This window comes from Canis lupus, chromosome 7 (genome assembly GCF_003254725.2).
Source record: "Canis lupus dingo isolate Sandy chromosome 7, ASM325472v2, whole genome shotgun sequence".
NCBI lineage: Eukaryota > Metazoa > Chordata > Mammalia > Carnivora > Canidae > Canis > Canis lupus.
The window spans coordinates 46747079-46761114 of NC_064249.1; positions in this window are offsets into that span (position 1 = coordinate 46747079).

Consider the following 14036-nt stretch of genomic DNA (forward strand, 5'->3'; position numbering starts at 1 on the left):
ATTTTAAACTTATAAAAAAAGAGATGCCAAGAAGTTTTATCTAACAAAAACTCAGAAATGGGAATGAGTATGAAAAGGAGGGGACTCAACTGAAGGCGTGAAGGAGAACATTAAAGTTTCAGAACAATAAATAATAGAAAAGAAAAAAAAACAGAAAATCATCATTAAAGAAATACGGAATTTTGTTGGTAATAAAGGCGTGTAGATTAAAGTAACAATGAGGTTGCTTTTTTATTCAACCAATATTCATGAAAGCCTACGATGGGTCAACTACAGGGAAAATGGATATACATATAGACTCTAATTTTGGTAATGGTATGGTGTAATGACCAACTTCATATTCTATTACTAGGGGTACAAAATGTAAACCCTTTCAAGGAAGCAATTTAGCAATGTGTTTCAAAAGTCACTGAAGATATTCATACTATTTTACCAGGGAGTCCTTCCTAGCCCTATCCTAGGACCCTATCCTTTTTGTTTTCTTTTTTTTTTTTTTTTAAATCTAAGAACAGGAACCTAGCTACCTCTGCTGTTGATGTGAGGTTTGTTTTCTTCTACAAGACTGTTTTGAAAGAGCTACTTTTAGAGATCATCCTTTGGGCTCTATCCTTAATAAAATAATCAATAACTGGGAAAATATTTATACATAAGGGCATTAAGAGAGACACTTATTCTGGTAAAATAAACATAAACCTGGGGAATAGGACAGCCAATTAATACATCAAAATACAGCTATATGATTGCATATAATGCAGTTATTGAAATGCTTTATTGATGACACATGTAATTACAAGGTAGAAATGATCATAATATAGTGGTAAGTGAAAAACTGGTATATAATGAAGAATATACAGTATGTCTTCAATTTTGAAAACTGCATGCATATGGAATTAATTTATTCACACCAAATATGTAAATGGAAGTATGTTTCATTATTTCCCATACTCTGTATTATATCCTTCACAAGGCCCACCACACTAGACAATAATTTACTTTCAACTTGACAGATAAATAGTATCCCATTTGTCTGTGAGGCATGAACACTCCATTTTCCACTCTCATACATGTTCTTGTCCATCCAGATAGTGCTGAATATATAAATAGGAGGATAAAGGGCTTCCTGTCCTTGAAGAATCTTCTAACCTTTACTGGCCCATGCTCTTCAATGACTGGTTTTCTAGAAGGGTGCCCCATAAGGTACAATTTCTCTTTTTTGCTGTTTGGGGCAACATGCTGGTCATATCGCTGATGACTGTGGTCCCATATATTCCTTCAGTTATAAGGGCACTGACCATTGCAATCTCTTTGTTCTTATGCGAGGTGCATGCTCATCTACTCTCTGTATTTCTGTCTTTTCTATATATCCTCAAAGGGAGAGGTTAAATTTATTGATCTCTTAAATACCAAGTAAAGCTAAGGATGATAAGATCTGTTTTAACACCTCAGTACCTAAATGCCTCCTGCCACTACCTCATGCTCCATGCTATGCTAGACGCAACTCAAAGCCAAAATCCTAGTTCATGTTTAGTTTTCCTATATAATAATCCTTGGAGAGTATACTATGGCAATCTTCCTTATCCACACAAGATATATCCTAAGACCCCCTCACAGTGGATATGTGAAACCCAATATATACAATGTTTTTTCTATATGTGGATACCTGTGATAAACTTTAATTTATAAATTAGGCACAGTAAGAGATTAATAACAATAATTAATAATAGAACAATTGTACTTAACAGAAGTTGGGTGAATGTGTTCTTTCCTTCTCAAAATACCTTATTGTACTGTACTCATTCTTCATCATGTGATGATGTAAGATGATAAAATGCCTACATGATGAGATGAAGTGAGGTGAATGACACAGGCACTGTGATGTAGCATTAGGCTACTCTTGACCTTCTGTCTATACGTCAGAATATGGATCATCTGCTTTCAGACCATGGTTGATCCAGGGGTAACTGAAACTACAGAAGAGAAACCACAAATAAGGGGGGACTATCAGGCAACTATACTTATACTAATATTCTGTGATACCTTCCTACCTTTTTATATTTTAAAATTCACCTATCTGGTCCTGAGGTAGGGATGGAGAATGACTAGAATGCTTTTTTTAAATGTATGTATGTATGTATGTATGTATGTATTTTAAGAGAGAGGCTGGGGGTGGGCAGGGACAGAGGGAGAGTCAAAGAGAGAATCCCAAGTAGGCTCCATATTTAGTGTGGAGACTGACACAGGTCTGGGTCTCACCATCCTGAGATTATGACCTGAGCTGAAGTCAAGACTCAGATGCTTAACTAAGTCACCCAGGCCACCCCTAGAGCATTCATTTTTAAACTTCTAGCTCTGTCTCCTTCTCCCCACAGTCAGAGAACCTAGGAGAGGTAAAATGTCCATGACTGTAATTCATACCTTGAGTTCTCCTGGAACATAATTGAACTCCATGATCTAGACCACCAAGCCTAGGTCATGATAAGCTAATTAGTAGCTGCAGATATTTGGAAAAATCTGTTCTTTCCTTATGGATTCTTACTTCCTAAAACCCATGGGAAGTCCAAACCAAAAGCCAGGTTTTTATAATGATTATTTTTTGGTTTTTGTTTTTTAAAATGAGCTCCAGAAATCTTGCATGGAAAGCAGATACATAGTTTCTTGGCTTTGTTTGTTTGTTCGTTTTCCTTAGCAAAATCCAATCTCTCTTTCCTTAGGACAATAAAACTTATGACTCAACCTTGAGGTGGAAGTCTACAAGGAAATACAACTTTCTCGATTTTAGTACCTATAAATCAAATTTTAAAAACTTATTCTTTTTAAACAAAGTAAAAGGAGGTATATAAAAGTGGTAACAATAATTAATTCTGGCTATTAAGATTAGGAGCAAATTTTATTTTCATCTTTACAGTTTTGCAGTTTTCAAATGCCTCATTTTATTGCACTTTGTTTTATTGTACTTCACAGATATGCTTTTTTTACAAATGGGAAGTTTGTGGCAACTGTGCATTGAGTAAGTCTCTTCAGCACCATTTTTTCAACAGCACTTTCTCATGTCATGTTTCTGTGTCACATTTTGGTAATTCCTGCAATATTCCAAGCTTTATAATTATTATTATGTTTGTTATGGTGATCTGTCATCAATGATTATGACTCATCGAAATCTCAGATGATGGTCAGCATTTTTTAGCAATAAAGTATTTTTTAAGATTTATTTATTTGTTTTAGAGAGAGAGCACATGGAGGGGAGAGGAAGGGGGGGGGAGAGAGAGAGAGAGAGAGAGAGAGAGAGAGAGAGATTCTCCAGCAGACTCCCTCCCTACTGAGCAAGTTGCCAGATTGCCAGATGCAGTGCTTGATCCCATGACCCTGAGATCATGACCTGAGCTGAAATCAAGAGTCAGATGCTCAACCAACTGAGCCACCCAGGTGCCCCAGCAATTAAGTATTTTTGAATTAAAAGATGTACATTGTATTTTTAAACATAATGCTATTCCACACTTAATAGACTATAGTATAGTGTACACATAACTTTTATAGGCATTAGGAAACCTAAAAGTTTATTTGATTTGCTTTATTGCAATATTTACTTTATTGAAGTGGTCTGGAACCAAATCCACAAGATCTCTGAGGTATGCCTATAATCAAAAATAAGTATGCACAATTTTTATAATGATAAAAAATGCTAAAATAATCTTTATTGATGTAATCCTCTTTTTAAAATTTTTCCCTCTCTGAAAACAAAATAAAATGGAAAACAACTTATTTTACAATGTTTTGGTTGCCATAGTCTAAACTTTTTAAACCAGTGGAGGAAAATCCCTCTACTTTTGTGAAATTCAGAATCTTTAAAAATGTACTTATTTTTTATTTTTTTTTCCAAAATAAATATTTCTCTAGGAGACAAGTCCATCTGACTCAGAATAGAGTTCGTCATCACTTTATGGTAGGTCTTGCATTACACGACATCTGGTTCTACCTCATTTTGCCAGTAATATTTCATCCAAGACATTTTGTTCCCATTAATGATCATACATAAGAAGGGATCTTTGTGTTATTTTTATGTTTCTATGTTTCCAAGTCTCACATAAGGCAGGCGCTGGGATTTTTGTGGGGTGGGGTATGGGGACTGGAGAGACATATCCCAGTGGAATGGCATGTGAGTAGCCAAGAGGATGCCGCATCACTGCAAGCAGATGTTGGGGATACAGAAGTTAAGTTACCAAACCATTGCTTATGATCTACAATGTTTGTTCTGTGTATATTTTATTAATGGCAACTCTAGCAAATGGAATTTGAACTTGTGTACTTCAAAAAAATCAATCATTGTGCCTCAATCATCTCATAAGAATTTATTAAATATGTGCAATTAAATGTACCAAATGTATGAAGAATGCAATAACAATGACAAAGAAAAAGGTAGCACAATGATCCCTGATCCTAAAGCTTTTATAATGTACTGAGGAAGACAAATGTATAAACAGCTAAATATATTAGAGAGCAGAAATAAAAAAAAGACCAAGCTCTATATTGTGTTTAGTTACATTATTAAGTCTGTTGAGGAATCTGAAAGACAATTCAGAGATATATAATTGGAGGTGGCTCTTAAAGAGTGAAGTAACTTTTTACAGGCTGAAAAGTGCAGAAGGTTGTTCTAGACTGAAGAAACAGATGATATAGGATACCATTAGCATTAACTCATGCTCTAGTCCCCAGGACCCACCAATTTCACTTCTTAAATTTCTTAATTACATCTGTTCTTCTCCATTCTTATTTCCATTGCCACCATTGTTTGTTACTTAATCTATTGTGGTAACATTTTCATAGGAGCTTATTCTTAAATATAATGCAAAAATTTTTGTGTTTGAGCACCTTTTGTGCAATCTCAATTCTGAGGTACGGTGCTTTTTTTAAATAATTAGTCTCATTTTACAAAAGAGGAATTGGGGACTTGCAGGGATTGGTGGAAGAACCAGGACTTGAATCCAAGTAGCTTAACAATTAAAAATGTATTCCCAAAGGTGTAAGCTCCTCAGACTTTAACATTGCTCTAAAGCAGGGGTCGGCTGACTATGCTACTAAGTCAAATCCAGCTGCTGTCTATTTTTGTAAATATAGTTTGTTATAACACATTTATACCCTGGCATGCACATACTGTCTACAGGTTCTTTGGAGATGCAATGGCAGAATTAGTGCAGTTAAATGGTGTGACAGAGACCATCTGGTCTGCAAAGCCTAAAATATCTACTATCTGGACCTTAATAGAAGTTTACACCCCTTTGAAGCCTCCTAGTATTCTGTAAATTTTAGAATTCCATAGTATGTCTTCCTGCTAACAATTAACTCACTTAAAATATTGTTTGATTATTTACTAGCTTCTAGATACTATTCTAGCTCCTGAGGCAAAAGCAGTGAATGAAACAGATCAAGTTTCTTCTTTGTAAAGCTTGTACCTTAGAATACAGAGGAGAGGGGAAAAGAGAGACAATGAACAAAATAAGCAAACATATAAATGTATATTATTAAAAATACTAAATGCCATGAAGTCAATAAGATCAAACATACGGTTCAGTGAAGCTGGTGTGTGGGTGATCCTTTGTTTTGTCATCAATGGCTTTATTGAAGAGGTGCTTCACAAACTGGGAAGCATTAGCCATGTGTAGATCAAAGTTAGAGTATTCTACACAGAAAAGCAACTGTCAAGCCTTAGGGTAGGAATGTGCTTGGGATGTTAGGAAGGAATTGAAAGAAAGCTAATGAAGCTTACAAGGCATGCTATAAGGAGATGGCATGAGCCCCAGACATGCTAGCTAATTTAACAAATATGGGACACCTGCCCTAGAAAAGTCACTTGGACCAGCATCAAACTTTGTGTTGAGGGAGGAAAAAACCTATTTCTTTTGACTGATGGTAAGCCACCAATATATTAGGGTTGTTTGTTCTCACAGCGTATCTTAGCCTTTCCTGACTATTAAGCATTCTTATTATCCTCAATTTTGCATTACTTGGGTTTCAATACCCAACTCAAGTATCACCTGTTATGGAAAAACTTTAATAAGCATTTGTTATTGAATAGCTTCCAACTACTATGCCAGCTATTATATGGTTACAGGGATAAATGATTCATTCTTTCTGACTCTCAGAAATTAAGACTACAGAAATAGTATGCATGCGGGATGCCTGGGTGGCTCAGTAGTTGAGCATCTGCCTTCAGCTCAGGGTGTGATCCTGAAGTCCTGGGATTGAGTCTCACATTGGGCTCCCCACAGGGAGCCCGCTTCTCCCTCTTCCTATGTCTCTGCCTCTCTCTCTTTATTCCTCATGAATAAATAAAATCTTTAAAAAAGAAAGAAATAGCATGCATGGGAAGGCATAATGCAATCTGGTAGGTGTTAATATCAGACATATGGTAGGTAAATCATGGATCTTACAAAAACAATCTAAAAAGAGGTAGAAGTAGTGCTTAATCTGGGCTTCCCTATCCACTTGCAGCCCACTTTGCACTGTCTCACCTCACTTACTTAATAATCATACAATGTAAGAAATGAAAGTGTCATTACCTCCATTTTATAGATGGAAACAATGAAGCTTGGAGGTTATAAAGAGCTTATATGGGATGACTTAGCAGCAGTTACTGGAATAGAGAACTGAGCCTGAACTTGCATTTGAAATCATAATTTAATCTGTACTTTGTCTGATTTAACAACAGATAAAGTGACCCTAGTACCCCTCAGTGAATGATAAAAGCCATGAAACTTGGAAAGCACAACTCAGCTTTACACTAAACTTTCCATTTAGTAACCTCTTTAATTCAGAATGAACCATGTTAGAATCTCTGACATTTTAATCAGAAGTGTACCTTGGTTAAAACTGTTTTATTAAGAAATAACACAACTTAATTGGGCAAAGCAGCTCACAGGAGGCATGTTTAAAATTATTATGAGAATAAACTGTTTTCAAATACTATTTAACCTTTCTAGTTTCTAGCTTATATTTAAGGATCTTAGAAGTGATCACTTTGTCCTAACAAGTTAAAAGAGAAACAAACTAAAAAATCAACTTTTCTTGGATATGTAAGAGAGGTAAAGAAACAATTCTAACTGTAGCTACCAAGATTGGAGAGAGACAGACAAGGAATACAGTAAGTTAAGGCTTACCAGAGCAGAGTCTCATCAGCAAAAGCCAGGGTAAGGAAACCCGAACTGTAATTGATGAGTTTTGGAGATTCAGTGTGGACAACTCTTAGTTAAAAACTCCAGAGGTGGAGGTGGGCACCTGGGTAGCTCAGTCAGTTAAGCATCTAACTCTTGATCTGGGCTCAGGTCATGATCTCAGGGTTGTGAGAGCTAGTTGTGCATGGGGCTCCAGGCTGGACATGGAGCCTGCTTGGGAATCTTTCTCCCTCTCTCCAGCTTCCTCTCTCCCCAGCTCGTGCATGTGTGCACATTCTTTCTCTTAAAAAAAAAGTTTATTAAAAAACTCCAGGAGGACCCGGTCAGAAGTGGAACCTCATATTATTAGAAGCTCAACCAGGTTATCCTTTCATGCTTTTTGGCAGGAGTAAAGGAAGGAAACCCTTTTGAAATACACCCAAGCACTTAACGAGGCTTGCTCTCTGGAGAAACTAGTTGATCCCTGAACAATACACGTTGGAAACATGTGGGTCCACTTAATTTTTTTTTTTTTTTTGGTAAATATAGTATAGTACTGTGAATGAATCATCTCTTCCTTTTGATCCTAACATTTTTTTCTAGCTTACTTTATTATAAGAATACAGTATATAATGCATGTGACATACAAAGTCTGTGTTAATCTACTGTTTATGTTATTGGTAAGGGTTCCAGTCAACAGTAGGGTATTAGTAGCTAAGGTTCTGAGGAGTCAAAAGGTATATGCAGATTTTCGACTATGTGAGAGGTCATTAATCTTAGTTGTGTTGTTCAGGGGTCAATTGTAGTTAACCAATGCCTAACTGTTCTGAGGGAAGAGAAACACCAAACCTCAGATCAACCTAGCCATCCTATCCCACCTAAAGGAAGAAAGAGAAAAAACTGAAACCTTGTAAATTTCATAGGTAAGAGGCACAGGCTCACTAAAAGACTGAGACCTAATTATAGGACTAGAGAATGCTTCTGCTCCCACACCTTGCAACCACATTACTAAATTACCAGCTATTTAGAGCAGTTCTAGTTTTACCTAGTACATCATAACCACTACCAAGAAAACATTACAAATACTATCCAATCATGCAAAAGGTTCTATTTATATGCAAATTATCAATGATCCCATCAAGATTATAGCATTTTAGAGATGAAAATGATCCTTAGATATTAGTTAAAATATCTTGCCTCGAAACAGAGCCAATTGATATGCAGGTTAAAAAAGGAACAACACTGAATAGTACATTGTAAGCCTCATTATAGCTTCTACAGGAACCTGAAAGCAGCAAAAGCAGTTTGTCTTTGCACTTCACTAATAGCTACTACTAGTGTCTACATGGGTACCATTGGCTCATCAGTCAGATAAATCAGACTGGAGATAATATGTACATTAGATAGAATCAGGGCATGAAGTTAGGAAAGATAGGACCCTATAATACAGATGACTCCAGTTGGCTGAACAGTCATCTCCAAGTGAATCTAAAATAAGAACCTGGAGGCCTCCACAAGCAAAGACATAGATAACAAGCTTGCACAGATCATAAGGACGCAATCAGTCAAAATTCAGTTGAGCAGGCACAAAGACAGAAATAACAAGGCTACCATATCTGTTGGTGGTGAGAATGAAGCAGCTTGTAAAGCTTGACATTTGCCTGTCTCCACATGGCCTTATATTTACATAACCTGCTATCGAAGTTCTTGTGCTCTTATATTATATCCTGCTCATTAAACAGTTGGTAGATATTTTTTATTGCTTTATCAAATATTTTATACATATATGGATTCTTGACCCCAAACTAATTGTAATATCCTGGGGAAAACTATCTTATATTTAGTCCACCACATTTTTTTGAGTAATTTGTAGTCAGTCATTAATACTTGCTAAATGATTAATTTATATTCAACTCCCTTATTATTCCTCACCATTCTCACAGAGAGGTCAGGATAGCTCAGGCAACAACTTGGCTGGAGCCATTTTTATCTTGTATTAGACTCTGTATCTGGCATCAACAGGTGGGTAATCAGTGATCCTCTCCAGCCCCAGGTTGCCTTCTCGGAAGGGCAAGAGGCAGCTGTTTGTCCCTTCCTCCAACTGGGTTGTACTAATGTGTTACTTTTAACATCTGGAGGCAAAGACAAAATATTTTCTGGGAAGAAACTCAGACATCATCAGATTCTATTTTCGTCCCCAAATCAGCAGTTTCTGTGTTTAATTAAGAAGAAAAGAGACACTGCACAAATGAGTTAAGACTGAGCTGACATATCCTAGTATTATATTAAGAAACATTCATGGAACCTTGCTCCAAAATGACAAAACTGCTCCCAGAATGTGAAATGAAACAAGCTGACTAATTCTTCATTTAGAGATATGAATTATTAATTGGTAACACATTAGACCTAAACCGAATCCAGTTTAATCTCAGTATTCTAAGATTTTAACATAGTTCAAATCATAAAGTCCTCCTCACTTGTACTCCACATGCCTTAATCTGTACCCTTATAATTACACTTTACACTTTTTCATGAATACACAGACATCTGAAAATTCTTTCATTTGGAGTCAGGAGTCCTCGAGTAAAGTAGAGTTCAGGCCCCTCTACTTAACTAGGTACATGATTCCCTATGTGTCATTTAACTTCTTTCATCCCTAAAACTTTATTCTAAGAAAAGAGGTGTCAGAGTCCTAAAACTCCACAAGCCACATTATTCTATGCTATTGATGTCAGAGTAGCATCTTGAAATAGAAATTTCCTCCTCTTCCGTCCCTGAACTATAAGATTCTCCACAACAAGCATTCTGTTCTGATCTTTTTCCCTTGCCTTTCTATCACCCAAGCTCAACCTCTTTCTGAAAAGTTACTGGCTTGATAAATGAAAGAAATAAGCAAAGCCATTTATCCTGAAAATATCCAGCTGGTATGAGATTTTGGCCTACAGTACATACTAATTAAATAGAGAAACATTTGAGATAAAAAAACTTAATTTACTAATTAAATGACAAGTACTCTTTTCAAATTGTCCCTTTGGCTTACTGTGCATCTCGAGAATTAATTAACAATACAATCAGGCTACAGTTGTGAAATGCCAATATGGATGTGATTTGAAGATGCAGCTTCTGTTTTCCATCATGACATCGTGGGTTGTTGTTGTTGCTTTTAAATGGGAGCTGAACTCTAATGAAGATACTGGGTCTTTCAATTTGTCTGTGTAAAATTAAAATGAGTTTGTGGAGTCTTGCAAGCTCTGCATACAACTCAATGGTACATTTAATGGTGCATTGCCTAGCCCCTGACACAGGCATGTGTCTTGATTAGATTCCTTTAATCGTTTACTAGAAATGAGGAACATAAAGTCAGTTTGGGTTTTGATGATGTCCATATGTTGAACACTTTTGAACTGGGTGATAATAATGCCTCATGGGTGTGGAACCGGTTCATCTGATAGACTGAGTTCAAAGTAGGTTAATACCCTGAAGTAATGAGAGGAAAAACTGAAATGTGCCTTTTTTTCTGCCTTGAAATTTAAGGTGGCCAAAAGAACAGTCTTAAAAAATACTGGAAATTCTGTTACATTTGGTAACCTGCTCTTTCTTCATTCTCTCTTATTCCGCCATGCCCTCAACCTACCACTTCATCTTGTCCTAAAAGCCCCAAACAGCTGGATGCACTCTCTCTTGAATGGTGACTGCAGGACAGTGAAGTGCTGCCAAGGGGGCATCAAAAGGGAGGTAGCAGGAGCTAGCAGTGAGAAGAGGAATAGCTGATGGCAAGGTCTTCCCATTGGGTATGCTCCCATCCAACAGTGAAATTCAAGCACTGAAGAGTAAAACTCTTGGTCCTAAGAGAACACCTGGCAAGTATTACGGACTCTCTCCCTTCTTCATCAAAATTTGCTTTGAGAATTTTTTAAAAATTAGCCATTTACTCCTCACTGTAATTTTTAGGCTGTGGGTTATTTTCTCACATAATTGTACTTTTAGCAGGATATCTGACACAAAAAATGAGTTTTTCCTCTTTGGGAAAAAATCTAACTTGAGCTTAGTTGACCACAGTTAAGTCCTTTGGAGAAATAGTAGAAAATATTCCTCCTAGAATTTCATCAGTTCTTTTGCATGGAGCTATTGTATAAAGTTGAACACGATTATAATCTAGTCCTTTGGAAATATGTGTTTTTTATCTCATTGTGAAAAAAAGCCTCCAGTCATCAAGTGTTATACATGATCCCTTCTAGATATCAGACATCTTGTCCTCATGATGGCTGTAGACATCACTGCCTTTAACATCAGTGCCTGGACATCACTGCCTTGGTTTTCTGGTCCTTGCAGGAAAAACAATCAGTAAACATAAATGTCTTCCAAAAAAATGATAGTGATTAAACTTCTATAAGTTTATAAACATGCACAATCTAAATTGTGAGGTACACTGAATATAGAAAAAATCATATTATCTTGCTTTCATTTTATCTTAGTGGTTTTTTATAATAACGCCTTGTTTATCTTATTCACTTTTGGTGATTTTCTGAACTTCATTTTATCTCAATTCTTGGGGGGAAAATACTAAAAAGAATGAGGCATGACATGTATTTTAGAGTCTGTCCCCTATTATTATTCCTGCTTCAGGTTGGTTCTACCATACCCTATTTTACATTTGTTTATTCATTTATTCATCCATCTATTCAAAAACATTTACCATAATAATGATAATAACAGTCATAACAGATACAATTTCTGAGCACCTAAATTGTACCACTGTGTTTGAAATTAGAGACACAAAGATGAATGATTCATAGTTTCTATCCTTATCAAACTTAAAGTATAATGGAAGATACACCTGCATAAACAGTAGTACTAAACTGTATTTAATGAAAGAGAGATAACTGGGAAATTTAAGAACACCAAACAGAGCTACTCTGCCTAACCGTAGGATCCAGTAAGTTTTTCTGGACTGAGTGACACTATTTAGGACTCCCACAGTGCCAGACTCAAGGTTTTGATATTTGATACTAAGCAATGATTAAAAACAGAATTTATTCTCATGGAACTTGCAGACTATTTGGGGAAAGATATTTGTAAGCAGGCAAATAAACCTCAGTCCATAGATGTTCTATGTCCAGCCCATTAGATCATACATCAAGCCTAAGTGTAAAATGGAAGGTCAAAATGGCTTGTCAAAGAAGAAGCATCTAAACTCAGGCCTGAGGAATCAGTAGGATTCTAAGTTGAGCAGGGAGCAGAGGAATAGAAGAGAGATAAAAAGTTCATTGCAATTCTCAGGAAGCAAATGTCAGGAGAGAACATGGCATTTTCAAGGACCTACAAAGTCATGTTAGAATTTTTCATGGCTGAAATCTGAAATGTAAGGTAAATAATGGGCTGAATTGGTAAACTGGTATTGTGGTTGGAGAGGTTACAAAATGATTTCTATATTATTTTTACATTTGGACTGTATTGTGAGGGCAAAGACAACTACAAAAAGTTTTTAAAGAGATGAATAATGCAGTCAGTATTTACTAAATTACTTTGCCTTGTTATGGCTACACATGATCTAGAGTCTTGACCCTTGCTTTTCCTGGTTCATTCTTTGGGCTCACTGCCACAGCTTTGCCTTTCATCTGTGAATTTTTTTGTGCCACTTCCACAGAAGGGCTTCTTTGTGGGAAAGATATTATTATGAAGCGTTTTCTCTCTAGCTTTTAAAGTTATTCTTATGCATCTATAATGAAAAATGTAGCTCCATCTCAGAAATTATGTTCAGATATTACTCTTTGCCAGTTATCAGATGTATTGGTGGACAAATGCCTTTTAAGAACAGTTATTAGATAGCTGAAGAAACCCTGTGAAGATATAGGTTAGAGTGACACAATTTCCATGTCCCAACCACATAAACAAGTTGAATGCTCCCAGAGATTACCGTAGGAAGATACAACAATGATCATATTAACCATGTTTCTAACATCTGCAAACCCGATGCTGTAACATCTACCCTACATACTGGACATAACTTGTTCTGTATGAAGTGATATTGTGTCTGAATTTCCTTGCTTTGACCTCTTGCTTCCCTTACTATCTCCACTTCTCAGAGAGTCCTCCTCTTGGAGGGCACTTAAAAAAAAAAAAAAAGATTTATTTATTTGAGAGAGAGAGAGCACACATGTGGGGTGAGGGGCAGAACAAGAGGAAGAAGCAGACTCCCCGCTAAGCAGGGAGCCTAACTGGGGCCCAATCACAGGATTTTGAGATCATGACCTGAGCCCAAGGCAGATGCTTAACCTGCTGCACCAGCCAGGTGCCCCTTGGGGTGCACTTTTAAATGTAAACCATCCCATACAGACTCTACACTCTTATCCCTGTTATAGGATTCTCACATCTTGGAGCACTATATACTTGCCCTAATTATCCCGGCCTAGATTCTAGAGAGCTGAAACTATTCAAATTAGCCATTCCTAAATCTACATTCTCTGCCTAGCCCATTCCTTCTCATGGGAATCACAATAAAGGAGCTTGCCCAGAGTTCACTTCTTTCCCTCTGCTTCATGACCAACTCCAGTGATAGCCCATGTGCAAACCCCCTCCCACCACAGCCTGATATATACTCCCTCTTTTGGGATCTGTGAGTATAATCAATTACTTTTTTTCAATAGAAGTTGTATCTTAATCTATTGGCCTTACCATACCTAAATAATAGTAAAATTAATTAAAACATGTCATCATGATAAAACTGTTCAATGTGCTCAAGTGCTGTTTACTAAAGTACTTTATACATAGACTCTCCTTTGATCATGTCTCTAATCCTCTGAAAGAAGTGGTTCAGCTGTGACTCTTCCTCATTTTGCAGAGGAAGAAATGCACAAAACCATTGGCTTATCCAATCATGTGGCTATTAGG